General features: G+C 38.7%; 1 protein-coding gene and 1 pseudogene across 1 annotated transcript in view; one reads left to right on the forward strand and one right to left on the reverse strand.

The window, feature by feature from the left end:
* The window catches only part of LOC135710029 (uncharacterized), a 32,139-nt pseudogene extending 19,838 nt beyond the window's left edge, over positions 1-12,301 (forward strand).
* Positions 1-27,988, reverse strand: part of dsx-c73A (doublesex cognate 73A) — a 275,770-nt gene that overhangs the window by 195,190 nt on the left and 52,592 nt on the right. The gene's annotated exons all lie outside the window — the stretch shown is intronic.

Consider the following 27,988-nt stretch of genomic DNA (forward strand, 5'->3'; position numbering starts at 1 on the left):
GCAAAAACCCGTGGTGGAGGTGTCCTAATCGCTGTTTCATCTCGTTGGAACAGGTATATAGATTCGACAGCTGTTTCCGATGCTCTAGCGACAGCTGTGGGTTAGAATCACTACGCCAAGTCGCCAAGTATTTACCTCCTGACCGCCGCAACGATGTCATTAGTATTCAGGACCATGTGAAATCTATCGGTGCTATTGTTTCCAATTTGAAGTTCAATGACTATGCTTTGCAGCTCGGAGATCATAACCAGCCTTTGCTCCGGTGGAGTAAGTCGTACGATGGGTCTTTGCAGGTTGAGCCTCAATCGGTTCTATCGGTTGCTAGTTCAACGTTTATCGTCGGTTTCGCTTTACAAGGCCTCACGCAGATCAATGGTGTATTGAATAGGAACGCTCGCTTTCTAGACCTTGTTCTGTCTAACCAAGCAGCAACTTTGGCATCCACCGTTTTGGAAGCCATAGAACCTCTGATCTTTGTTGATGCAGACCACTCTGCTTTAGATGAACCTCCTAGCGCCAATCGTTTTTGAGGATTGTTCCGAAAGATTTCCGTCGAGCCGACTATGTTGCGATTGGTGCTGCTATTTCCGGTATCGACTGGCGACCATTAGAATTAGCTGGATGTGTTGACGATGCCGTTGAATATTTCAGTCACATGATTTAGGATATCATGGCTGAATTTGTACCTATTGCCCGCCCCACACCAAAGCCACCGTGGTCTAACGGTCATTTGCGTCGACTGAAACGGTGTAGGGCTAAATCGCTACGAAGATACTGCCAAATTCGTTCGTACATTACGAAGCAGGAGTTCAACCGCTCAAGAAACGACTAAAGGAAATACAACAGATTCCTGTGTAAACGACATGTCTTCCGTACGCAATCATCTCTTCGCAGGAATCCAAAGCATTTCTGGTCGTTTGTAAACTCTAAAAAGAACAAAGCCGGTTTGCCATTGTCAGTTCATCTCGGTGAGCAGACCGCTGAATCTGGACCGGAGAAATGCCACCTTTTTACTCAACATTTCATGAGTTCGTTCAATGAATCTTCGCCCTCACCAAATCAAGTCACGATTGCTATAAGCGCTTCTCCAACAGATGCATTTGAGTTCCACCTGTTTCACATCAGTGATCATACCGTCAATCTAGGTGTTCAAAGGTTGCAACTCTCGTTTTCTGCCGGGCCAGACGGCATTCCTGCATCCGTTCTGAAGATGAGTTCTGAGTCGTTGCTCACTCCCTTGGTGAAGTTATTCAATCTGTCACTACAGGAGAGTAAATTTCCACAAGAAAGGCGATAAAATGAATGTCCAGAATTACAGAGGCATCACATCACTATGTTGCTGCTCCAAAGTATTCGAGATCATCATCAATTAGGCGCTCTTCAGCTCTTGTAAAAATTACATCTCCACGACTCAGCATGGATTCTACACAAAACGGTCAGTTAGAACCAATTTGACCGAATTCGTGTCGCTCTGCGTTCGGACCATGGGCTTCATTTGACCGAGTAGACCTCAACATTCTTTTGAGCAAGCTTGAGAAACTCGGAGTGTCTGGATACTTCAGCTCGTGATTCAAATCTTAGCTTACGAACCGTTCGCTCTGCCTTAAGATTGGAGCTTCTCGTTCTGAAGTGTTCACGAACGTTTCCGGCGTTCCCCAAGGAAGTAATCTGAGACCCCTTCTGTTTTCGCTTTTCGTCAACGAGCTTTCGCGTCTACTGCCACCTGGATGCCGGCTATTCTACGCTGACGATGTCAACATGTATGTGGTTATCAATTGCATCACTGATTGTGAGGAGTTGCAGCTGATTGTGGATCGTATGCAGAGTTGGTGCTCCCGTAGCTTCTTGACGCTCAGCATCAACAAGTGCAATGTGATATCATTTCACCGCAAGGAAATCCCGATGGTATTTGGTTATTCCATTTCCGGGATTAGCCAGATCAAAGATTTCAAAGACATCCTGACTAAAGCTAACAGGCAGCTGCGGGAGCTGTATTGTTCGTTAGTACGTTCAATCTTAGAGTATAGTGCTGTCGTCTGGTGCCCGTACCAAGCATGCTGGAGAAAGTTTGTTCGCTTCGCTCTTCGTCATCTGCCCTGGCGTGACACGGCTAACTTGCCGTCTTACGTGGATCGCTGTCGCCTGCTTGGAATTGACACCTTGGAACAAAGAAGACGGAACGCGCAAGCTGTGTTTGCTGCTAAGATCACTACCAGCAAGATTGATTCCCACGAATTACTTCGGCAGCTTTTCTTTTACGCACCTGAGAGAGTGATTAGACAGCGTAATTTTGTACATATCGCAGCTCGTAATCGGCAATATGGGTTGAATGAACTTATCTGTGCCGTCGCAAGTGCGTTTAATGTAATAATTAATCAAAGTTTTTAGCCGTAATCAACCCATCAGCTGCTTGCTCGCTATGACTATCGAGAGAAAAAAAAAAGTTGAGCCGGTACCAATTTAATTTATTTTGACGTAGGACAACGTCTTTGTGGACTATACTGGAGTGCAAATCCAAAAAACAATGTGACGAAATACTGTCAGGTTTTGAACGCTAATAACATGGTCATTTATGAATTAAATTCAATTTTCATTACAAAATTTTATTCAGATTGAATGCATGATTGGTTTGGTATGACGATGATAGTTATTTATCAATGTTTAACTATTGAAAATTAATTAAAGTGTTTGGCCGTATGACTATCGAGACAAAAGAGAGATGAACCGGTACCGATTTAATTTATTTTGACGTAGGACTACGTCTTTGTGGACTATACAGACGTGTGAATCAAAAAATTGTGTGACGAAATAGTGTCAGGTTTTAAACGCTTATATTTTCGCCATTTATGCATGGATTTAAATTTTTATCACACAATTTGATTCAGATTTGATATAACATTCGTTTGCTATAAATATTACAGTGGCTTATCATTTGAAAACTATTGGAAAACGTTGATAAAATTTTCAACCCATAAGATTTTCTTGACCGGACCGGGAATTGAAACTCCATCAATTCCATGGTAAAAACATTTAAACTGAACAGATTTTTCTGATTTTTTTTTTGCTAGAATTTGCTCTTGAGTTCTAGTTTCAGCTGGCCAAGTTTAATTTAAAATCTGGCTAAAACTGGTTTTTGGAAAAACTGCTCTATAAAAGCTAAGTTGATCTAGATCAAAATCATTTCTACCAGTGGCCAGTGAAAGTTTGCAGAATTATCTGGAGGACCAACAGCATAATGCATAACAGCAAACAGCATAAAATAATCTAAAAGTCAAAATTCGACGTTAAAATTGTCACAATCAAATTAACAAAGCCAGCTCATTAAGGACGCCAATCACCTTAATAGAACAATTCACAGGCTTAATTTAGCTTCAATTGCATAATTTCAATTAAATTTCCATTACACCTTTCAAAATTTCTTTTTATGAAAGAGTGCCACAGCCTATTTCACTTAACCCGCACGATTCCGGTGCAGCAGATTAACGTCTTTCACCCCATTTCTCCATGCAAACAATGTAGGCAAGCATGAAGCTAATCTACCGACACCTTTCTTTCTGCAGAAAATCTCACCCAACTTGCTGCAACGGCTGCTTAACCTTAAGATTGACAAAACACAGACAGAGCTATTTGCCTCCAACCGTTAAGCCCATAGAAGGCCACTTAAAATACGATTTCCGAGTCACCTTTGGAAATTTGGATTTAATACACAGAAACAGCACCGGACCCCCTCCTGCTACCTGGCATCCGCGCATCCACGGCGACGGTGTGAGATGAAATATTCATGGCAATTGTAACCCACCGAGCAGTTCCACAAATGGAAATGTTATCGAAATTAACTGGACAGTTTATAATTGTGGCTTCACGAAACAATGACATAACTGGCGATGGACCTAATTATGGGCAGCCCAGAAGGGCTGCATTTTGAATGAAGCTCCAACGGAGAAAACGGTAAAGTATTTGCATAGAATTGTAAGTCGTAAACCCTGCGCAAAGCTGAAGATTTGGTGAACAATGAACGTCAAACTTTATGACTGATTACAAGCATCGTAAATCGCCAAAATCTGGGAACTCCCCCCGCGCTCGGCACCCATCCATAGTGAGCGTCTTAATTCAGACCGCATGAAAATTACCCAATTTGTATCACTTCCCAAAGCGGACCAGCTTATCAGCTCGATCTACCCGGTTGTTATACCATCGGAAACCCATTGAACTCATTTTTCACTCGACTCACTAACGGGTTTCCCGCTCCAGGAAATTTTCGAGTGATTAACTCACATACGAAACAAAAATACTAGCAACTCCCCGACCAAAGAGAAAAACTGGTTTCAAGGTCATCACAATCATCGTAGAAGCCCGGATTTTTGGAGCGCGCAGACGAAAAAGGCGATCTTATCGGGGGACCCCCCGATAATAGCGGCTGTTTATGGCCCCCCCCCAATCATCGCGCACCATAATCGCTTACCTGATTTGGGGGGAATCTTTATTGACCATCTTCGGAACCGTTGCAGGTACTGTGAGTGGCACAGGTTGATGATGTCGCATGTGTGAGAAACTTGATCGGATATAATGACGTGCCAGCCGGAGGGGAGCGTCAACGGAAAACGGTTATTGGCTGTTTTAATCAATGTTGATGGCCTTTATCCCGTATTAGGAAGTGATTTCCGGCTCTGCCTGTGAAACATAATCGCTTTTCGATAGATTTACATGGTTGTCTGCTTGTTGTTTCTTGGTGCGGATAGTGTCTGGTGTATAGGCGTCATGTCATGAGAAAAACGGTTGAACTCGCATCACGGTTTTCGAAAGATTCCCTACCCTTTCACTTGGAAATCGGAGGACTTCTGCATCAACCTCAAATAACTTCTAGGGTGAAAGGAAATTAGCGGCTGTAGTGAATCATTTTAAATTTGTGATTTTGTCGAATTATCTTAACAACAAGTTAACAGTTAAAGGTGATCATTTCTTCGATTATATTTTATATTTAACTGCAGTACCTTTCGTGAAGCTTTACTTTGTACGATAGGTACACTCAAATAAATCAAAAAGGTAATTTTATAAGAAATATCATTTAAGTTCAACTCCAAGTTAGGCACATTTCTTCCAAATCGTATCGAGCGTAAAGCAGTTCAGATTTATTAGTAATCCAATAAACAATAAAGGCATTCATTCACGTTGAAGTTATATGCATGTATCATGCCCGATACACATGCTTTGCACATAATTTTGACAGACCCAATTTCATTATGGGTTTTATACGCGTGTATGACATATCGTCTGTATCATTTTAGCAGTGGGTGAAAGAGTGACAATGACTGATGAACGAGAGCGTTTGTTATTGGACTCGGAATTTTCGCTTAGTTTTTTCGATCTTCTCGGTGGTAAGTACAGTATTTAAATTAATAAAAACTGACTGATAAGAAAGCTGTTTTCTTTCGAGAGAATGTGAGATTGGCATTCAAGAGCTATCGAATATAGACTTTCGAACACTTGAAGAAGTTTTGCAGCGCACCAATTTGAGCGACGGATTCGTTTGTGCAGTGGCAACAGCCTTTATTTGTAATGTTGCGGAAATTACTCAAATGAAGAGCCAGATCAGATTCCTGCGGCAGAAGAGGTTTTGCTCAGGTCTACTCAAAATTGCAGTAGCCAGGAAACAGTTGTAGAAAGAACCCCAGAAAACACAAACATTAATCATTATCCCCACGATTCACCATCCACCCTGTCGAGCAGTGCTCCAGTGGAAGTTGTGTTTACTAAATTCTTCAGAACTGGTTAAGGACATTGTACAACGTTCTGAAATCGGTGAGTTGTCGACCGAAAGACAATACGAGTTGGCGGGTATATTCGCCGAATGGCACTTGGCAAACAGAACAAGACTGTTGCAAGAAGACCTTGATAAGTATGCTGTAACAGTATCGTTAGTATTCAAATCAGACAAGAAGGTAATAGCAACGCGTGTAGAACCTATAAAGAAAGTTTTTATTTTATTTTGGTGGTGCTACCGTTTCAAATATGTATATATTTTAAGCTAAATTTTGGTTACGGTTCATAGGAAACATACTGTTTGGAAAATGAAGGCGTCAAAACGAATCCAAGAGGTATTATTTACAACAATATTTGAGAACCAAATCCCGTAAAACTGACAAATCAGAGGAGGAGTATACCAAGCAAATTCGGTCAGGAACCAATGGCACGAAGAACAACACAGTATCTTTATTGTCGATGAACTGGTTGATGCTTAACGATGGACATGGACTACAATTCTTGATAAATGGAACGAAAGCTTCGCATCACGTATCCAATTCTTGGGAAAATCAACAGCAGAGGAAAAATTGTAGAAGTACGTTCAAAGTGAATTGGATACCAACTAGTAGTCCGACTAAAAACTAAGAGAGGTACAAAAAACACTGGTGCTACTCTAAATAAGGGAGCGCGTCCCTTATATTTGGAAGGAGAAAGAGACAAAGGAGAGAGAGAGAGAGATTTCATGTTTAGGAGAGAGTAGTTGGACAGCTCAGGTGCTACTTGCGTATAGCACAATCGAGTAGTGCACGGTGTTATGACGGGAGTAGCACTTTAAAATCGGGAGAGACGTGGCTTAGAGATTTTCAGGGATGACTGAAAATTTTAGGCTGCATAATATTTTAACACTCATATAATATATGTTGCAGTGACTGTATTGTATTCAAAAGCGTAGAAAAATACAAATTTTGATGCTTGTCCTAAAGACATTTTTTTTAAAGTTCGATGTGTAATTTTCTTCACAAACCCCTCTTAATTAGTTTGCCTTATGAAAAATAGCAATGCTAAAAAATAATAAAACGAAACAGACTGGAATCGAACCAAGGATGCTGATATTGCGGGGCCCGTGTCTTCTTGGGCAGCCCAATACGATTTTATTTATAGACTTTCGTTTGCACACATTCCAATATTCTCGATTAAAAACTATGCATATTTATTAAAAAATTAACGTTCAAATCTTTAAATTGATATCGATTTTGGTCTGAAATTTTCCACCTTCATGGATGGAATTAAAGTTTGGGATGAGCTGTTGGTACACATCCCAAGTAACAATTCAGTAACCATTTGGCATCCACTCTGATTAATGATGGTTTTATAATGGCAATGAACAATCCATTTAGTTTAAATATAGAATTTCAAAGAGTGAAATCTTTTTGCTTAGTAATACAGCTTTTTGCTGTTTTAAAAACCTTTTATAGTCTGACAAGAAAGTCAAATTTAAGCAGTTCTCAATTCCTCCTTAAAACTGTTCTGTAATTCAAGCATAAACGTCATTAGCAATTGCTTATTAATGTCTTGATATAATACTTTATAAACGTGTTCTATCATTATAAAAGCAACCATAAAACCATTAGGTTTTGCTTTAGAGCAAAACTCATTTATTGTTGCTTTTTAAGCTTTTTAAAGTGAATCATAAACTCTCCAATTAAACTGTTCACAAATTGAGCTTAGAAGATGGTTCCTCATAGTTAATAAAAGCCAAATTTATGACAAGGAAATCTCGAAGGAAGACGAAGTAGGATGAAAAATTCAAGTCGATTTCAGCAAAATTTACTTTTTTAAAAGAACCAGCACATCATCAACGACTCTGGCGGAGAAGAGTAAAGTGAGCGTGGCCCTCGAATTCATAAAACATTGTCGAAAGTTTCAAAACATATCAGCCTTCTCCAGATCTTGCGAATAGATGACAATCGAAATAACAACCGACAGCAAACCACTGAAACTGTTAGTTAGCGGAGACTAGCTGGTTTCCAATCCATAGCAGCGATTTTATTCGGCGAAAGAATCAACTCTTCGAAAATTTCATTCGTTCATGTCATTTCATCGACTGCATCGTTGGATGGTGCACTTATGTAACCATCCGGAAGACGCGGATCTTTTTCGGGAACAATTGTTCACACGGCTGTTCAAAATGCGAAATGTTGTAAAACAGTATCGCAAACTATCTGAGTAACTGCTCCCAATCCATCGGGAGAAAACTGTCTGGAAGACCCCTCGATCCCACAGCGCAACTATCGAAAGATAAACAAATTTTGACGTTTAACTTTTTGCAGGCAACTTTGCCTCCATAAATGCTGCCATAAATCTGAATGGTTTAGGATCAAGCAAAATGGCTTTAGATAAGTACAATTCAGCCTACAAGTTTTCTTTATAAATGTCGTTTTAAAACCTTATGATTTTGATAATGATTTCTTGAAGGCAAATCAACTTTTTTCGCAAGTGACCCATAAAAATCAACTTTTATGCCACCGTCATGTTACAATAAGTTTGCTTGTTTGTTTGCTCTCGATTTTCAATCTATACTTCCTTGAATAAAACTATATTTTGGTAAATTTAGCAATGAGCAAACATTTAAATGCAAAAATCATAAAAAAATCTCGGCCAAGCTTTATCTGAAGAAAAAAAAAATTTCGATATAAAATAATAAGTCAAATCGAAGTTGTACGAAGGCGGACTTATTTTTTTCGATGTTTTCACGTATATTTCACATAACATTTAATTAGACACATAAAACTAGGCCATTTAAAGAGAACTATTGTAATAAATTTGGATATTCAACAAGATTTTTATTCCATCAGTTTCTATTTTAATTATTTTGATAAGATCGAATTCGTAAATCCTTTTCTATCTTGATTGATGCTTTCCTAGTGGATTTAGCAAGTGGCTAGGGGAAGTGGCTCGGAAAAGGTTTTTATTGTTGCTAAATAGCTTTGGCTGTAGCTTTCAAATGGTTCTCAATGCGTTCGTCATACAACCTTTTACAGTAAATCAATCTTGAAGAGCTTCGAGAATTCACCCTTCAGAACCTTTCCAGGGTGGGCAAACTAGACATATTCTAGTCTTAATAAGGTTTTGGTGGATGCATTAATGGCAAAATAGCCTTGTCCAAGGTTTTATGAATGTTGCTCTATAGTTGCTTTGTAAAACTTAAAATGTTACTTGAGATAACTGATTATTTGACACACCACGTAAAAGATGAGTTTCCGATAATAATTTTGCATGAACTAATGGATTCCGAGTTGAGCGAAGGTAACCATTTCTATAGTTTAAATGAGATTTAGTAATACCTATTGTAGAAATATTTCAGTTTCTCGTTTGTGTGCTGTTTTAATATTGATGAACTGTATTTTGCCACCGTCCAGAGTTACTGCAGGGTATAAAACGACATTCCCAAGTAACATTTTAAGTTTTATGAAGTAATGCAAAGCTACTATAAAACAACATTCATAAAACCCTGGTCAAGGCTACTTTGACATTGATGCATCCACCAAAACCTCATTAAGACTAGAATCTGTCTAGTTGGCCCATCCTGGAGAAGGTTCTGAAGGGTAATGAAGTAATGAAATTGGGTTGTTAGCGGAATGCTAAATAAAACAGCAAAAAAGGTTATCTTCCATTTAATTCCACTTAATTAATTTTGGTATCCATGACAGATACGTATTTCGACTACAATGTGCAGTCTTCATCAGTGTCATTCCCACTAAAGAACTCATCAAAATCTAACCCCCTTAAGTACTCATCCCCTAGGTAAAAAAACTCAAGATCATAGGTATAAAAATGAAACTACAATGTGTTGAATCGGAACCTACCTAACTAATAAAAACCAAAGATTTAAGTAAGCTAAAGGAGAAAAATCTATACAACTCTCTAATAAGGAAAATCCCCAAAGGCTTGGTAGCCATCATAATGAAGTAATGAAATTGGGTTGTTAGCGGAATTAGGTTAGATTTTGATAAGTTCTTTAGTGGGAATGACACTGATGAAGACTGTACATTGTAGTCGAAATACGTATCTGTCATGGATACCAAAATTAATTAAGTGGAATTAAATGGAAGATAACCTTTTTTGCTGTTTTCTGAAGGGTATATTTTCTAAGCTCTTCAAGATTGATTTGACGAACATATTGAGATCCATTTGAAACCCGTATTTAAGCTACAATAAAAGCTATTTGGCAACAATAAAAACCTTTTTCAAGCCATTTTCCCTAGCCACTTGCTGAATCCACTAGAAAAATCATCAATCAAGATAGAAAAGGATTCAAAAATACCATCCGAATCTTAACAATTTAATTGAAATCGATCATGATCATATAAAACGGCTATTAAATTTCCAAAATTATTAAAATTGTTCTTATAAAGTGGCCAAGTTGTAGGTGCCATATTAAATCTTAAGTGAAATGTACTTGAAACATCGAAAAAAATAAGTCCGCCCTCGGAAAACGTTGATCTCACTTATTATTTTTAATCGAGAAGAAAAATTAATTATTCTTCAGATTGATCATTAAGCTCAGACGAGATATGTTTTATGATTATCGTATTTCAAATATCTGCTCATTCCTAAATTGACCAAAATAAAGTTATATCCATGGAAATACACATTGAAAACGACGTTTGTAAAAATCAAACTAAATTATTGTGGCTTAAAAGTTGGTTCGCATGCGCCATTTGTGAAAAAGTTGTTTTGCTTGAATGAAATCCCTAACAATTTTAAAATAGCTTTTATGAAGAAAACTTCCTGACTGAATTGTATTTATCTAAAGCTATTTTGCTTGATCCTACCCCGTTCAGATTTATGGCAGCATTTATGGAGGCAAAGTTGCCTGCAAAAAGTTAAACGTCAAAGTTTGTTTATCTTTCGATAGTTGCGTTGTTCGATCATTGCACCGAGGTTTTACTCCAGCGTTCTTCCAGGGATTTTCTCTCGCTGAATTGGAAGCATAAGGAAGTATGCGGAACCGTTTTGCGACATTTCGCATATATCGCAACAACAACAGCTGGAAGCTCGAATCGTTCCCGTAAAATATCCCCTTCTTCCGGATAATTCCCGAAGTGCACCATCAAACGATGCAGAATGAACGTTTGAATGAAATTTCGAACCTTTCGCTGAATGAAATTACTGCTATGAATCGGAAACCAGCCAATCTCCCCTTACTGACAGTTTCAACAGTTTGCTGTAGGTACAAATGCAAATTATTTCGTTCGTCCGATCTGGAGAAGGTTGGACTGTTTCATAAAGGAGACGGTCAACACCGGTCAGAACGTGATGCAAACGCCAGATGCTCAGTCGTTGCTGAAATTGACTTCCCTTCGGTCGAATGTTAACGCTTGAATTTTTCATCCTATATCGTCTACTCCTCGAGATTTCCTTGTCATTAATATTGCTTTTATGAGGATCCAAATTTTGAGTTCAATTTGGAAACATAGTAATCGGGGATTTTATGGTACAACAACAATATATGCTTTTTGCTCTCATTTAAAACCGAATTGTTTTATGGTTGCTTTTATCATGACAGAACAACTTTATAGAGTATTTTATCAGGGCATTAATAAACAATAGCCAACGAAGTTTATGATTGATTTACACAACAGTTTTATGGAGGTATTGAGAGCTGCTTTAAATTTATTTTTTAAACAACTTTCTCGACAGACTATAAAAGGTTTTTAAAACAGTAATAAGCTGAATTACTAACCAGAAATGTTTTACACTTTGAAATGCTGTATTTAAACTAAATGGATTGTTTATTTCCGTTATAAAACCATCATAAATCAGAGAGGATACTAAATAGCTGCTGAATTGTTACTTGGGAAACATCTCGTAGGTTTATGAATGGTATTGAAGCCAGTTTTATCATGGTTTAGAGTACTGCATTAAATTTATTTTTAAAACCAGAGAGTTTTTGCATTTATAATCAGACTACAAAAGGTTTGCAAAACAGCAAGAGTGTAATATATAAATTAAGAATGTTTAGCACTAGCAAATGCTGTCTTTAAACTAATTAGATTGTTTATTGCCGTTATAAAACCTCAATAAATTATAATGAAAGCTTAAAGGTTGTTGAAATGTTACTTGGGTTGTCATCTGCTCAAGAAGAAACCATTCTCTTCGCCCACACGGAACAGGCAGCGAAGCAAACATTACAGGATCTATACGCACGATATAAGGACCTCGGATTACAGCCCGCACCCAAATTGATAGCACTTGGTGCAACTACAAGGACTTGCAGGGTTCGTTCATCGTTTGTTACAAACTACCTTCTTTGAAGCGTTCTGTAGACGTATTCATCAAGCTGGCACTGATCCTCGGACTGCGGCACTCAAAAATATCAAAACTCGTGTGGCTATTCATCGTCAGATGTGTTTACGTTCCCGAAAAGTACTCTAACATTGAGAAGCTGGTAGTTTACCTCAATAACGTTCTACGTATCCAACCGTATTGCTTGCCTTGTGAATGGATGTACAGCTGCATTCGAATTAGCGGAAACCTATATATCACACTTGTATAATAAGCATAAGCTACCCAACAATCACAGGTGTATTTCGACAGTACAAAACTGTAGACGGATCTTTTACAACTACTAGCAAGTATAACGACCCAGAGAAAACGTGCAGAAGATACAATTTCCAAACTCTGTAGAAGACATCTACGGCCACAGTTCTAAGCAACTCGCCGAAACTCATCAGCCAGGCAATTTAATGATATAATTGATAAAACTGTTATCGAATTCAGTTTAAGTTTGCCTAAGCGTCCAAACCTAACCAGAGAAACGATGTCAATGAAATTCAAAATGGAGCACAAAACTTATGTACACTCAGATAGCTAAAAAGATAAAATAGCTAGGCTTGATTCCTGATGTGAATTATCAGCTTGGCCATTATTTGCAAAAACTCTCAAACTCTCACAAACTCTCAAACTTTGCAATTGATTCAGATTTTAAGCTTTTCAAACACATGGGAAATCTAAATGTTTTTCGAAAACCACAGATTATAATCGTAGAGAAAGAAACCAGTACATTGGCAGTAATGACAGACGAAACTTTTATCAAATTTAGCTGTTTGATTCTCATGCCAATAACATTTCAGATTAAAACTTTTTTTCGAAATAGATAACATTTTTAGAGAAAACATTGAAGCATATTGAAGAGCTGAAAAAGACGGATCGTATTGAAAATCTTGTTAATGGTAGCGTATGGAACGCCATACGAGAGAAGTATGGAACAGAACTGTTAATACCGATTTCTTGTTACGGTTTTGAATTCGAAATGAATGGATGCACTAATTTCACACAATAAGCGTCATTGCGTGTGTGGAATTTACTATAGCTTTCCGGTCATACCAAAACATACCGCGCAAAAAAACCGCGAGCTTTATAATGAAAATGTGTTAAGCCCCCTTCGGTTTCAGAAGAACGTATTAAATTCACTCGAATCCAAATTTATCATATTGAAATTCACCGAAAAAACAGCACTTATAATCTAGGTAGAAACCGAGGGGGGCGACACATCTAAATCTCAATCATAGATGCTCGAAAAATCTCACGCCAGCGAATAAATCTACGAAAAATCTTCTTGCCATTTTAAGCATCTAAATCCATCTACTCGCATCGACTTCCATCTTTTTGCGGGAAATCTTAAAAATCTTCATAAATCTTCTTAAAATCTACTCATCGTACGTGCAGCTAAGCACAGCAAAACAAAATCGTTTCTGCATCGAAGATAGAGTCGCCCCCCTCGGTAGAAACAGAACGATCTGCTCAAGACCACGTGTTATAGAAAAATATCGGATTAAAAGTTTGCAATGGACAGTACGAACAAGGCAGCAAACGAAAGAGCTTCGGCGTCACACTGCTTAGTAGCAGTCTCACGATCAGGGGTTGAAACAGTTGACGGTTTTTACTACACTCGCTTCGTTGTCGTGCGCGACAGTCTGTTTGTATTCGTACTCCCATGCTCTACCGTCGTCTCTCTAACACAACACAAACGGTAGAACAACATTCGAGCAAAAAGAAAATTATCATACAACTATCATATGACATGTGTGATTTCATTCTATTTCCTCAATTTGATGTAAATCAATTCATTTCTGATCAGAAATGTTATTTCTAGGACATCGTTGCTTGCTATTCTATTCATTGTTTAATCTCCTTATGAACTATGAATGAGCTCAATGGAGATTTAAGTAAATCCGCACTGAGACCATAATAAAGAAATTATTCATCTCTTTGTCATCCAGATAGAGATTAAGAATACAGATTGAAATTTTAAAATATGTGGAATCACTGATGACAGCTTCACTGTGGGCTGCCGCCGATAGTTCAATATCAAGGCTGTCGTAGGAAAAAGAAGGCGGCAGCCGTTGGAACACTGGCGTGAGGCGGTACTTTTGGTATGCCTTGGTTTTTCATAGCTAATTGTATCCGAAATGCTAGTTCAAGTACTAAACCAGCACTGTGGTTTGACAAATTTAGGAATTAATAACGACGTTTTCCCCCTGGATGCATTTTGCGCTGTTTTCCCCTAAGTGAGGAGAGTTCAACGCAAGAGACAAGTGAGTTCATATTATCGTTACAGCTGAAAACTGGAAGAACCCACTAGCGAAGATCGGTTTTATTCTCGTTCTATACGTTATACATAGTGTAGCACTGTCATCGCACAATAAAGTGCTACAATGTGCACCAGAGTATTGCGAACTCTGTCGATTTAATTTTTCAAGTGAGCAAGAAAACATTTTAATAACCTTTCGAAGCTTCAAATTTTTTGGCTGAAACAGCTCACGAAATCGTATATGCTGACAAATGAACTCTTGGCTCCTCATAAATAAATAACGTGTACATTGTGTTGGGAGTGCACCTGCCCACAAAGCTCACATGACTCTTATAAAGTTTGATTAAATTCATGTTTCAGCAATTCGTAGCCCAGTTTTGGCATTATTATTAAGGGGGGAGTACAATTTGATTTTTCAAAAAATGCATTTTTTTTTGGCTTAAAATGTTCTTTGGGATGTATACTTTAATTTAGAAAAGACTCCAAGTCCGCCAAAATATTCCTTACCGCTTTACGAAGCGATTTCCTAAAACATGTACCGGCGCACTGAGAGAGCATTTTTATCTTTAAACGCGTTTATCTCGAAACGGGGTTTTTCAAACTGGCGTGGGAAATAACTCTAACCAGTTATCATCAAATTTGGATATCGCCTAGGTTTTCTTGTTCAGAATTAAATTCTGCTTAGAAATACGTATCCACATTTTCGATTTGGTCGATTTTTAGTCCACGATTTTGTAAGCATTTTTAGGGTGAAAAAATGGACTTTTTTTTCCTAAGGTCACAACTGTTGAAAAAATTGATTTAAAAAAAAAACCGGAATACGTATTTCTAACCCAAATTTCATTACTAATCAGGATTTTTGTTCGATTTATGTTCGAGGATCACATGGAAAGGAGTATTTTCCCACGCCGTTTTCCGAGTTCCGCGCGAGGATGGCCACGGGGAGACGCCAATCAAGTTCAAAAAAAATACAAATTGTAGCTCGAAGATGATTAATAAATGGGTTAAACATATTTGCCCTCCCTGAGTGTTTTATTGCTTAAAAAAATTAACGAAAATGCCTTACTTTTTGGACGTTCAAAGTGTACTACCCCCTTAACATCAAATAAAAACACTTATTCGAGCATCACATTCGATGATTTACATTATCCGCCTACTACGGTTGATATTTCGACAGTTTCATAATTATAATTCTTAATTTATTTTTAGTAGATGGCAATACCTTTACTTGTGGTTCAAACAGTAACTACCCACATGACTTCTGAGCTCTTTTGAATGTTTGGCTCCCGAATGAACCTTTCGAATCGGCTCCACTACTTCCGACACTATCGTATAGAACGAGAATAAAATCGATTTTCGCCAGTGGGTTTTCCAGTTTTCATCTGTAACGACAATATTTTCTACCCTCTCAGAGAGAACTGTCAAAATCTGTAATAAACAACAAAACTCGTACGCCGATTTACTTTCACTGCCTCTTACGCGAAAAAAGACAAAATTGATCACTTCAGATTAAATTGGACACAACCATTGGATAATTTTTCATGCCCAGCTAAATCCCGCATTCAAAAAAGATTCATCGCACCAAGGGCAGCGATTTTCCGCATTCCGACTGCAGATCGAGTTCAAATTTACTTTTTTGATCCATGGCAACCATAACAACAACTCTTGATGTCAAATTGGGCAAATCTCAGCAAGCCATCCGCATGCCTTTATCAAACGACATGGTGCCCTCGAAACAGCGAAGAAAAAGACGATCCAAACTAATTGTGACACACACGCTGATCCGCTATTTTCTTCGAATCGCTTTTTTGCATACAAATTTTAATAAGCGGAAGCATCGCATTCCCAGTTTTCTCTCCGGTCGCTTCACGTGTGAGAGGCGGCCGGGGCATACCAATTCGGTTCGTTGACGATGATGACACACTTCACACGGCGGTGTACCAAGCGTGAAATTTTTGTCGTTCGATGGGTTATAATTAGGGCTTGAGCCGCCGTCGTCAGGCGCCACAGAACGAACGGTAGTGCAGTAGGTGAGATTAAAGTTTCAGCAACGAGCTCGTCTTGTTAACCCTGTTTCATATTTCATAGGTTTAAAGCTTTCATCGAATTATGCACTTCAGAAATTATAATTTTGAGCATTTCGTACATTATACGTGCAGTACAGGGTGATTCGGCGTATCTGTCATGATGATGAAATGATCATAAAGATTGATCGCTTCCATTATTTTTTTATATCAGTATATTTAAGGTATACAACATATGGGTCATTCCACCTGTGGTCGATGTCACTGATTTGAACCAAACTTGGCCAAAACGCTAATTGTGGCATTCTGAACAAACGTATTTTTTGATTTTGATCTGAAGTGCCTAGATCCTTCTGGGCTACAATGCTGGATTTCCGAGATTTTCCATTCATGAACATAACTGTCATGTTCTTCTTCTAAGAATAGAAAAAAAATGTTAAATAGCATTGATTTTTCACCAGAAAAACTCCAAACTACCACTCACTCATCTAGTCATATCTCAAAAACTATTTGTCCAAATTATTTGCCCTTAGAATCACATCCAAATAGAAAAGGGTAGACATTTTTTTTTAATTGTGGTGAAAATTTGAGCCCGAAATATTAAGCAATAAAAAATCCCGCCCATGGTGAAAATAGGCCATTTTTGGATAATTTGGGTATCTGCCGGTAATCATTCTGTTTACTGTAGTTACTATAACAAAAACAAAATATGGGTAGACCTATAAGAATTTACATTAAAAAGCCTTCAAATTGACGTTCTAAGATCACGAATAGCTTATTTAGTTGCGAAGTAATCTCTTCTGAAAGATGAAATTTTTAAAAATCTCGAAAATCCAGGGTTGTAGCCCAGAAGGATCTAGGCACTTTAGAGTAAAATCAAAAAAGGTGTTCGTTCAGAATGCTAAAATAAGCGTTTTGGCAATGTTTGGCTCAAATCGGTGCCGTCGACCACAACTTTTTAAAAATCTGTACCCACTTAAGCTGGAATGACCCATATATAATGGAATGGTTCAAAATATCTATTTTCTTCCACCAAGCTCAATCAATTTCAAAGCAGATTCTGGTATTTTTTTCAAAATTTGAGCTCATTTGGATGCGACCCCATAATGATTTGGCCCTTTGGAAAACTTATTCTTTTGTACTAATATTAAAATTTCTCAGCTACAACTTTGCTGAAGACCGCATTTCATAGCTGATTAAATTTGACAGGTGAGCAGATAGCAAGCTTTTCTGTATATTATTATGGCAAAGTGCTAGGAGGTTCCATAGTAATTCCCATAGAAACGTCAAAGGGCCAGTGCACTCAGAGCAATTTCAGCATCTATAAGTTTTTTGTTTATTTATTTATTTGGTAAGGCTCAATCAAATTAGCTTTCCAGAGCCGAGGATTCTTGTTCACTTTACAATACATCTCAAAAAGTATAGTCAAAAGGTATAACACAATAAACACTTCATCTTCCGCTATCCAATAAGCCTCCTCCATCAGAATGGGAGTCGCTTCCAGTAATTTCATTGTATGGTAGTATTGCCAACGGGGAGTAGAGCGCTTCCATTGCAGCAATGGTCGCAAAACGTGGTCAGTACTCACACACTCATCACGAAACGGTTGCTTTCCAAAGTCGACGACGCATCAACCGAAAGAACTGCTGATGAAGAACAATGAGGAGGACCATACAATAGTTGCTGCCGAGTGAACAGACGATCGCGTGACACGCATCGAGAGTGGCCTGCTTCTGTCGACAGCCGACTGAACACTGAATCATCTAGAAGATCCTCCCATTTCACGTCTATGGCTGCTTGAAATCGAAAAGGAATGAAATTTCTAATTTCAACTATCAATATAAGCTTACAGTAGTACCCACTTTAAAACAAAAATACTTACTACCCATTACCCATTGAGAAATACATATTTGTGAAATCGGTGACAGTTGACCTGGTTTACCCTATTTAATAAAATGGGCATTTACATGCCAAATAGCGAATCGGCTGGACATGGTTTTCTTCTGGATTTGATTGAAACTTTGCAAATATTTTGGAAGAATGGCATTTTCCATTGAACAATTCTGGATCAACAATAGACAAAGGCCTGTTTGTAACCAAACCGTTCTTAAGCTCGTTCCTCACAAAGCGTTAGTCGCAAACAAACACTATTATCGGATAACGGAAACTTTGCTTTAGTGTGCGTGGGTGGCCTTTTCTTTGTGAGGAAAGGGCTTTAGACCGGGTTTTTTTACAAATGCTTGTTGTTAACTATTTTGTTTGTATTACTTCTGCGTGAAGTTAACGATTTATATTGTTGAAGATGTTAAGCGTCAAATAACAGACTTAAAGTGGTAATTTTTATACGATTGATGAGGAGATGAAAGTATAGAATTGATAGTTCCGTTAGATTAACGCAGGTTGAAAATTGTGTATAGAGAGAAGAGTCCAACTGGGGAGTTTGATAAAGAGAGACCCGATTCGTACCTTCCTCAAAGTTGTCATTGCTCGTTATTTTTTCCTAAATTTGCTCCATAATTTCAAAAGATGGTTAGGTTATTATCGATAATGTTGATCATGCTGATGATGATGGTGTTGTTGCTATTGAAATATATTTCTGAACAAGAAACATTGCATTAGAAGCTGTGTTTAAGATTTATCTTCTATAAATAATGTTTGCAAATAGACTAGGGCGTTGCTTGACAAAAATAAATCTTTTTTCGGCGACTCGATAAGTGAAATGTAAGCACAAATGTTTGCTTGTCGATGAAAATCATTCGATACGGTTAGTTCTCCAGTTGAAGCAATGGTGTAGAAGTTATATTGTATGATGCCACATAGCCGCCACACAACACAGCATGGCACACTATTCGTTGACAAGTAGCATACAACCGACATAATATAAAACGGCATCACTGTCGAGAGTTGACGTTTTGCCAGTCGTTACTAATGTCGTTTTCGTTTTTACTACACTACACCGGTGTAGTGTAAGCAGCAATAAGTGCGAGTCATTGACAGACCGATAGCTACATCCTAATTTTTTCGGTGTTCGGCAGTGTAGCACCGGTGTAGCTACACCGCAAAAACGAAAACGACATAAGGTTGACTTCTTTATGCAATGGAGTAAATTCGGCTTCACATTGGGTTCGTATTCCAAGGAAAAATGCTGTGAGTATTGCCTGCACCTGTCTGCACCATGAAACTAAGTTTATCTCATCCGATTCGTAGCGAAAATCCCAGCGGCTCGTGGTTTCATCCGGAATAGCTTCACGCCAACAGAGTTATTCCACACCATGGTTGGTCGAGAGGGTCGATACGTATTAACTCCTAATATTCCATCAGGTCTGGACGATTGCCTTAGCGAATAAATTCTATTCCGTGAGTTCACCCCATCACCAAAGATCTAGTCTGCACTCTTTTGTTGCACTAGTTCGTCGCAAAAGGATCCGGTGGCCTACCAATCAATCAATTATAAGGCCTTGCTTAATCTCGAAAGTGCATGACGCATGTTGACATTAAGTAATTTCCTGTTCGGCAAGATCCTATGGGAGTGCAGATGAACAACAACAAACACAGGGTACAGTTGAACTGCAGATGCGAAGATTATCTGGATCGTGCATTTCCATTTCCATTTGATGGTTTTCATTGGTGATACATTGGCCATTGGTTTTGATTGGTGGTACCTTGTGGAAGGTATCACATCTGTAAAGGATCGTGAACTCGATAGGCTTGAACGTGTGTAATTGGGTGATGGTAGGAGACATCACAATCTGCGATACGATAGGCTAGGGTGCTGTCTTCGAGGTTGCGTAATTCTGAATCGATCAGAACTGTTTCGAGGATGTTGTTTCTAGAGTGGGGGTGAACTTTCGTCCGTTCGAGTTCTGGGTTTGATTTTGTTGGGGAGCATTTTACTGGCAGCTGGTGAAAAATTCGTACACCGTCCGTTTCTTTTGGACGGGTCGTTGTATTGCTTCAAGTGCCTCTTCCACTGCCCAATTTGCTCTCATTCTAATGACAATAAAGCTTAATATTTGCCATGAACCATGGTTATGAATTAGATAAATTGAAAATGTAAACACAATCACAAAAGTTTATTTTCAGGGTTGCCAACCTCATGAGATATTGACACCTTGATTGATACACTTCGGCCTACTTCGGAATGATCGGCACAACGCTTGGCACAGCTTTCGGCACTGCCAAAACTCTTGGAACAGATTAAGGTGTGCAGAGTTAAATACCCCTTGGCAGGGAGGCAGCTTCCACACATGCGTAAGATATCGCACCCATCAACACATATGAACCGGGGACCAACGGCTTTACTTCCTTTTCTAAGGAAGACGTGAGCAGAGATTTTTATGCTGAAGACACCGGCGATACTGGGCGGTGGTGAAAGGCAGCACATGTGAACACAACCGCTAGCGGAATCCCTTTTATTAGTGCTTTACTAATGTTATTCACCTGCTTCTCGGAACACCACTGCAGAAGCCAGCCTTTAGCAGTAGAACACTTTCGTCACATTCTTCTTGGCTACCTCAGACCATGCATCCACGTTGTCCCGGTTCGCTGCCAGGTAGCCATCTGATCTTCACAGCCGAATTTGATCCCCAGAAGAGTTCAAGCGATTTCAACATTAGCAGCATATTACTCCGGCTGCTGTAAATTCCGAATGCCATCAGATGCGTTTCGATGCTGTCTTTGCTAAACATCTGCACGGCCTATTATCGCATATCAGTCCCATATGAATTTCGTTAATTTTGAAATAACAACGCTATCCGCTATCAATTGGGATACACTTTCATATTATGTACGGACTTTGATCATGAAAAATCAATTGAATTTTTCTAAACATTTTCACTTCGAAATAATTTAAAGTCCCTTTAGAATCAAGTTTGGATGAACGAACTATGTTTCCACACAGTTAAATCGTAAACAAGTTCGCAATGTCGATGACCAGTTCCGAAGCAGTACAAGTCCAAGTACAGGAAGTATTTAGTACCACGAACAACGGTTTGCTAATCGAGTCTTACGAAGCGATTAGGATGTTTTAAGTCCCGCACCGCTTTGCGAGAACCAGAACTTCACAACCACAGTAGAAAGCTGTGGCAAAAGAAACCTAAAGACCGAAGTATCCATTCCATTCTGATTGATTGGATTAGCAGCGGAGCGTTTTTTTTTGCGTTCACTTCTCTTTTGTGATAACCCCAACCTTCCGGCTTACTTTGTTTTGTGTCTCTCTGCACGTTGACTGCTGCAAATTGGTTGCAATTTTCCAACGACTTTCCCAAGCCGAGCAGCAAAAACGCTCCAAACAAAGATTATCAGTTGTAACAAATCGATTCATGCTGTTCTGCCGGGCGGCGGCTTGGTTCGTCGTTTTAAGTCGCCGCCTAGCGGTTGTGTTGTAGGAACTAGCTAGCTGATGGGGGAAAACCAACTACCTTTCTTTCTTCGACGGAGAATGACTAGTTCTCGACGAATTGGTTTGTGAGAACTTTTGATCGCTTATTTCCAAGCCTACTGAGAGTCCGGTCGACCATGTCGATCACATTCGCAACCCCCGCCCACCCACACATTTTCACACAGCAATGCGCATTTCACAGGTTATTGGACGCCACGCTCCGTTATCGATCCGGATCATTATCCACGGTGCGGCACCTAAGTCGCGTAGGCTATCCACTATGATATTGCAAGCATTTAAAAAATGAATACTCCACGCTTGCTCTCTTGCTTGTTACTGCTGGTGATGCAGTTTGTCGATTGTTGAACCGGATTATCTGCCGATATTGCGGGGGCCAATTTCTTTCCGGCAATGGCATTTCCATGTTGTTGGGTTGGCTGGTAAAAGCACGGAAAAATAGAAACATTACCCCGAACTGCCGTTCGCGGCCGTCGATTTGTATCGTTCAATTGTGCTTTATAACAACACAGGCTGGGTGATGGTTGCTTGCTTATCCAATTGTTGGAATCTTTCGGGCCACGTTCCATATCTCAATACGGGCTCCACCTTCTTAGAGGCAAAACAGAAGAAAATCGACTGTGCTATAATTCAACATGAACCTCCTGCATGTAGCCCATTCCGAAGTTTATTGCTCGACAGCTGTTCGTTCTGTTTTACCTCCACTCCATGTAGTCAGTTGGTGGATCGCTGTTTCTGGGATCGAACGAAACACCATGTCGGAGGAAAACATGTGCTCTACATTATGGGTTGTTATTGGTTTGGCCGCTAATGGAAACAAATATTGAACGAACAAACGAACGCTAGTTGAAATGGTGCAGTTCCGTTTGGGGTTGTGTCTTTTCCTTCCGCGTTGGAGGCTGAGTTTTCTCGTTGTTTTGAGGGGATTTAAAATATTTTTACCTATTGCAAGAGCCGTGCTCAGGGTTTTTGTTTATGTGGTCAATTCTCAGTTTTGCGCCCCCTCCATCTGGCTCTTTCAATTTGACGATGCCCTCATCACATTCCATAAGGATTCCGTGCAGGAGAAAATAACTTATGAATACCTAATTAGCGTAACTGACAACTTAAATGTGGTATTGGTGAACCCTGACATAAGATTTACACCATTGCCCACTTAGTAAAGGAACAACCTCTTTTGCTTATTAGAGCGCTCCTAGTGGACGTTTTCGGAAGCTTTTGACGTCTATTTGTTGACAACAACAATAATAAAACGCTCTTGGTTTGGGGACAGTTATCATGCAAGAGGAGCTTAAAAAAATCGTGCGCAGTCACCTGGAAAATCCATCGTGATCCGCGTCCAAGCTGGCTAATGGGCTGAATTTTCCTAGAAACAAAACGTACAGGGAAACCTTGACGACGAATTGGAAGCCTCAAAGTAAACGCCAGAGTGGAACTGCCAACCGTCAGCTCCATGGAAAGGTCGTGAGGTCTAGCTGTCTGAGCTGTTTGACAACCTGCTGACCAAGTCCGGTAGGTGCATTACAGCCGGGAAGTACAATGACAACGGAGTCCAGTTTGCTCCGAAAACCCTCAATCCGCCGAATTGTCCCCAGTTTCCAGTGGGCCCATCGCTAAAAAGCTGCTATTTATCAATTTTATCTAGATGAACGCGTCATTGAGGCGGTACTAATGCATATTTTTGGTCGCTATTGAAAATGTAGTCGATTGCTGAATGTATGTATGGGCCCAAATTAGGGGCATATAGGCCGACATTACATCTATTTCCCCTATAAGGAATATCATGCACATGGGAGACAACCGTTTTCAAACCCGAAATAGACCCAAATGATGTTGTTCCATTACAAAGTGGGCCATGCTTTAGTTACTATAATAACTGACGGACAACAAACGCTTTTTTTATGCCAGAATTTTTCAATGCACGACTCGTAAATATGAAACATCGGTGTACATACAAATCTCAGGTAATCATGACATTTTGATTTTTGAAAACAACGCGTATGAAAAAAAAGAGACCTACTACGACAGGATCTGTAATGATTACCTGAGTTTTGTCAAAAAAAAAAAAAAAAACGTAGAAGTTGTGGAAACTTTCAAGAACTGCAGAAAATTTGATGGAAATCCTGCCAACTTTGTAAAAGCATAGCAAACTTCGTAGAAGCTCAGTGAACTTCATATAACTTCAGATTTTTATTTTATATTCAGTAGCTTTTGTAGAGGTTTAGAGAACTTTGTTGAAGTATCAAACATTGTTAAAAATTAGCGAATTTCTTAGAAATTCGGGGAACTTCGTTGAAGTTAAGGGATTCTAGTTAGTTATGAAATACTACATGGCATTCTTTTCAAGCTCTCTTAAAAATTCCCTAGTGATTTTCCCCAGAGTTCCTTTGGAATACACATTAGAATTTTCCTGAAATTGTAGTCAAAGCTCCTTTGGTAATCTCTTCAAAATTCTTTTAAAATTCACCTTTTATTATCGTTACAATTTAAATTCAATCTTCCTAGGCAAAATGTTTAAATATTCTGAAGAATTTTTTTTTTTTTAGATTACACTTAAGCTGTCCTCCTTTGAATGCTCGTCAGAACTACCTAGGAATTCTTCCCCCATTGGAATTTTCTCACTTTTTAGTTCATAATGGATTAATTAAAAAATAAGAAAAGTATAAAACTGTTAAAATTTGTCCTGCACTAGAAGTTCTCCTCACAACTACCTTTTAATTTTAAACTTTCTCAAAACAAAAATGGAATTCCAGTCAGAGCTCTCGTAAAATACTCCTCTGAATTCATTAGGAATTATCCTTAGAATTCCCTTAATATTCGCATCAAAATTCTTCAGATATTCTCAAGGTAATACCACAAAATGCCAGAATCATAAATATTTTCTTTATGCGCAAGATCCTTGAAAATTTTCTTAGATTTATTATTCTAATAGGGGAGTTTACGTATTCTCGGCAACCTAAGCAGCGACCATCTTTCTATAGCCTTTTTCTCTAAGGAACGCACACATATGCAGTATTGGTTTGTTTACAATCTTTTGCTGCCAGCTACTCATAATAATTTCAGTCCAAAGAATTGTCAAAAACTGTTTTGAAACGCTTTTACAAAGCTCCTATCTTTTCTAGTGAGCGCGAGTATTGTCGGCAACCAGTTTTTCTTCGGCAACCGTTCCATTTGAACTGCATGTAAATCTGCTGTTCTATTATCGGCAACTCGAAATCAGCTACAATTTGTAGTGCGTGTGTTGCATTTCATGAAAACCTTGCTAGATTGCTTTTTCTCAGTGGTAAAAATATAGTCAAATTGAAGCTGAAAGCATAAAGAATCGTTTGCATGCATTCAGCGAAGTGTTTTCGTAAGAAAATCCAGTGAAAATAGTGTTTCAATTTGTGTTGCCGAAAATAGTCTGTCATGCCGAAGCCGTCATTTCCCCTATTTGTTTTCAAATAAGGGATCTAGGAAAATTTTGAAAGTTCTACATCTGAATATTCGTAGCAGAATATTGAAAATTTATTCAAACATGGATTATTGCTTTTTCGACAGGTCCAGGATTTTGAAAATATTGTATTGCCTTAGAAATATTCGTGTTTCAAAATCTGACGAAGCGGAATCATGGTTTTGACACTTTTCTTAAGTCTCACAGTCCTGAAGGTTTTTCATAGATCAAACTCTCTAGAAATTATCCCGGATCTCAATTAATTCAATTTAAACATTTCTAAAAAAAAATCGGAATCTATTCCTTTTCTTTGCAAAATTTGAGCAAATGGCCGCTCTAGCTCAGTAGCGTTACCAGCAATCGAAAAATTTATATGAAATTTAAAATTTCAGAGACATTGAAAAGCTTTCGAGATCGCGCACATTAAAAAAAACTTTTAATTCTAGTAGGTAGGTAGGGGAAAAGTTGGCTTCGGCAACCTATTATCGTCAGAGGGGTAGACAACGTCCTTGAGAGCTCAATTTTGGCATGTGTGTTTCAGAGCAACTATTGGCCAAATTTGAGTGCTCTAGGACTTTGTTTTCCCCCTGACAATAATAGGTCAAGGTATTGCCGAAGCCAACTTTTCCCCTACTTGGATAATTTGAAATTTAAAAATGATTCACGATTCTTGAACTTTCCATGTTTTTGAATTCTAAACATTTACCTAGTTACAGAGAGGTACCGTTGTTTGCGGATGGAGTTTAAACAAATATTCCTTTTTTTTCGAATTCCTAGCTGTCTGATCTTTGGTAGTAAGCATATTGACCACACATGATATCTTTATTACCAAAAACCTGGTATCCAGGAATCCAGAGAAAATCATACCGTCTATAACTATCTCCTCAAACAACGGTACCTCTCTGTTTTTTTTTATTAAGGGGTTGCATTCTTCCTGTATTCCTCTTATGTGATTTTATGATTATGAATAATGTCATCACTTTAAATCAATCAAAGCGTTCAGAATGGCAGCCCTACTTTTGCTCAATGAAACAGATGAAATTATCCTTAATTAGTAAAAAAAAATCTCCTTAAAATAGATCGGGTTGCTCCTTAAATGATTGATCAAAATACGTTTAAAATCTTAAAATACTCGAATCGGCGTGATCAACAAAACCCGTGAAAGCAAGCTGTATCGAGAGTGGTTAACGAAACCGATGTGTGTGGTTAATAGAGTGATGCAAAATTTGAAATTTTAGCTCCACAATACTTAAACGATTCCAAATCGGATCCTGACTAACCTCTCAAAATTTGACCCCATTTGGTGAGAAACTGAGATGGCACAAACCATTTGAAGTTTGTATGGGAATTACTATGGTAAAACTAAGATTTTTGTTCATGTCTATCTAATAATTCACAATATCGGTCTGCTTCAAAAACTTTCAACTGCACTTTTAGGAAATTTTTCCAGCTACAACTTCGCTGAAGACCATTTTTTGATTAAATGCAAGGATCGAAAGTTATCAATGGTTCAATGTGCTGATGTCTTATGATCATGCTCAATCAACTGCTCAGCAGGCAACACTGGTGTTTCTGGGGCATTGAATAGGACACACAAATCATGGCTACTATGTCACACTGCAAAATACAGTGTTGCCAACAGAGCATCTGCTTGATCATGTCATAAGTTTACCAATCTCTTAAATAATTAATAACTGTTTCCTGTGTCGTTTTACATCGAAACAATCTTCAGCAGAGGTAGCTGAGAAAATTTTCTATAAGAATAGCTATCGAGCTGTTTTGCAGCTCAATATGGAAAAAGACTAGAAGGCAATGAACAAAAAGTTGAGATTACCCATAGTAATTTACATGTTAACTTCAAATGGCTTGTGTGAAGTCTGTTTCTAACCAAATGAGTTGTAACTTTGGGAGGCTAATCAGGATCCGATTTGAAACCATTTAAGCACTGTGGAGCAAAAAAGTCAAATTTTGCATCAGTCTACTGGTTATGGATGACGAAACCTACATCAAGGCAGACGCAAAGCAGATAACGGGGCTGGAGTTCTACGTTGCCAAATCACGGTTTGATGTTCCGAAAGACATAAGGAAGAAGAAAGTGGACAAATTCGCCAAAAAATACTGGCTCTGGCAGGCCATATGCCAATGCTGAAAACTGAGAAAACCATACATCACAATGGGTACCATCAACAGCGAAATTTACCGCATCGAGTGCCTCCAGAAGCGTTTGTTGGCGAGACATTATTTTGGCCGGACCTGGCATCATGCCATTACGTGCGACCGACGTTGGATTGGTACAGAGACAATAACGTTGTTTTTGTACCAAAAACCGCCAACCCCCCAAATTCACCGGAGATTCGCCCAGTAGAAATATTTTGGGCCATAATGAAGGCCAAAGTTCGTAAATCGTCCAAGGTGTTTAAGAACGAGCTGGAGTTGAAGAAAGAATGGATGAAAGTGACCAAAAAGTTCGGCTCCACCATTGTACAAAATGTAATGAGGGGTCTTAAGGGAAAGGTGCGGGCTTTCAGCGATGGAAACGAAATTGAATAAAGTAATTATGCCGAAACATAGTTCATATGTATTAGTTCATTCCCTGAAAGTTTCAAGAAAATCCAACTTAAAATAAATTTTTGGCGAAAACTTTTGTCTGGTGCATTTTTTTTTTATCGAGTACAGGCCTTAACTATCTTTACATGGCCAAACATTTACGAAGATAATTTGCCAATGATACCTAGGACCTAAACCATCGTTCGGCTTGAATAACTACTAAAGGGTGTACCTTTTAAAATCCACTC

The sequence above is a fragment of the Ochlerotatus camptorhynchus genome, unplaced genomic scaffold (assembly GCF_037179485.1).
Source record: "Ochlerotatus camptorhynchus isolate MF236.1 unplaced genomic scaffold, CSIRO-AGI_Acam_v1.1 ptg000370l, whole genome shotgun sequence".
Classification (NCBI taxonomy): Eukaryota; Metazoa; Arthropoda; class Insecta; order Diptera; family Culicidae; genus Ochlerotatus; species Ochlerotatus camptorhynchus.